This window comes from Sinocyclocheilus rhinocerous, unplaced genomic scaffold (assembly GCF_001515625.1).
Source record: "Sinocyclocheilus rhinocerous isolate Xijiao unplaced genomic scaffold, SAMN03320098_v1.1 scaffold72, whole genome shotgun sequence".
NCBI classification, from domain to species: domain Eukaryota; kingdom Metazoa; phylum Chordata; class Actinopteri; order Cypriniformes; family Cyprinidae; genus Sinocyclocheilus; species Sinocyclocheilus rhinocerous.
This window is the reverse complement of record NW_015628351.1, coordinates 2,521,093-2,523,420: the sequence shown is the minus strand read 5'-3', so window position 1 is coordinate 2,523,420 and position 2,328 is coordinate 2,521,093.

The following is a 2,328-nucleotide window of genomic DNA, read 5'->3' as shown; positions in this document are numbered from 1 at the left end:
TAATTTTATTTATAAAATTACAAAATGGATGCAAATAAAAGGACGAACAGAGTAATGAAAAGTAACAAAACAGGAAAATATACCTAATCCCAAATATATTATATATCAGCTACATGATCTATTTAATGACTAATGAACTTGTAAGCACCAGTTGTGGTGCAAATAAAATCACTCCTTCCTTTCTAGCATCAACAATTCATAGTGCAAGTGCCTTTTCCATCAAATATACATCAAAATAGGCCAGCCTGACTTGGATTGCTTCCTCCCAGGGAGATCTGGGTTGAGGATGAATGATGTCTAAAGTTTAGAGAGTAGGAATGCTTAGAGCAGCCTGCAGTAAATACAGAAAAACTCCTCAGTTCTTTATTCATGCATACAGAGCCAAATAAAGTCCGATTTGTTGCCCTCGCACAGTTGCAATTGTTCAGGAAGACAGCCTTGACACTGATGGCCCTGTTATTATTTCCTGATAATTACAGGGTACGGTTAAAAAAAAAAGAAAAACAAGGTGACTTTCCAACTCTCTGGATGGCAACAATTATGAGAACAATTTGTATCATGTCCTCCAGTCCCTGCCATGCAACAAAGAGCTTTGACATTATTGTCTGGTACTCCTCCGCTTCTCTGCGGCTCCAACGAGGAAAGAAGCTCTGAATTTCATTAAGGCAAAGATAATGACTATGTATAAAACCGGTTCAGGGCATGAGAGGTGTGATTAACTTTCTCTCTCCAAATACTGAGCCGTAGGACCGGGCTGAAGGAACTGGAGGAGGGCCCATGTGTTCGAAGGTTTGGTTGTTCTCTGTTGTGGGCTGAAAAGCGCTCCTGAGGGGCCGTCTTTGATGTGTGTTGTGGACGTCAGAGAGTCAGCCAGGGCTGATGTGGAGGGATTAGCATTGAGATAAACACATGAAAAAAATCAATGACTTTCACTGTACAAGCCCATCTACTGCTGTGGGTGGAGTGGAACTGTTATATTGGTTCAATGCAGAAGCGTGTCTCCCACATGTCCCCTCAGATTTCAGAGCCAAGTGGATTTTAGTTCAGTGATGCACCTTATGATTACAAATAGTGAAAAAAAATGCATTTATTCACCCTCATGTTGTTTCACAACCGCGTGACTTTATTTCTTCTGTGGAACACAAAAGAAAATATTGTCTCAGTGTCTTTTGTCCATACAATGTTGATTTAAACCTCTTTGACTTTGACAAAAACATTATTCAACATATCTGTTCTGCAGAAGAAGTCTTACAGGTTTGGAATGACATAAGGGTGAGTAAATGACAACAGAATTTTCATTTTGGGTTAAATTATTGTGTTCCAGGTCAATTTGTCCAGAACACATTTTTGAATTGTCATAAATACTGGTTAACCTAGAATGTTTTTCTTGAAGCCGAAGTGGTGTGGAATTTGCATATGAATTTGAACTGCAATTTTCATGGTTAACAACCCATCTGAGGATATTTACATTAATATTTATGCATTTGGAAGATGCTTTTATTCGAAGAAATGCAAAATGCATGCTGTGTTGAAGGCATATATTTGTATCAGTTTATGCATGTGAATTTTTCTGGGGATCAAACCTATGATATTGATTTTGCATGCTCTTTGAGCTTCAGGAAAACACACACACAAAACAATAAAAAGGGAAAATATATTTAAAATACTGTTATGAATATATACATTTTAAAAAACAAACAAACATATGTTTTCATTGTAATGTGTGAGAAGTATTCATGTTAAAGGTTTAAAAAAAAAAATTCAATAGTGTGATTATTGGAGAATTGTATTAGGGTCAATTTTACCTGTAACATAATGATAATACCCAGAATTTTAATATAATATGAAAACTATGCAAGCTCCCACACTCACCTCAGTCCAGCATCGCACTGTAACCAGCGTCATCTCATGCCTCAGGGCATGGTCTGTGCAATGTATTTGACAGGAGCCTGTGTGTCTATGCATACAGTTGTGCATTTCAAAAGGACAACCATCCTATTATTTTCATTTGTGATATGCTGCACGTGCATGGACAGTTGAGAGTGCCGCAGGGGAAAGAATGCACTGCTTACCAGCTCAAATAACAGAAAAGAAAATAGAAAAATATATGATAAAGAATGCATGTGTAGTCATATTGTACATGTGATCTACAGCAGGCGGCAGGAGAGTGAATACATCATGTTAGTGAGCAGCTAAAAAGACATTAGAGTCCATCAGCAGATGGGATATACCATGAAAACGTAATAAAGAATAGTTATGGAAACACACACTCAAGGTAATATTTTGATCAACTAGTTTAAATATATATATATATATATATATATATAT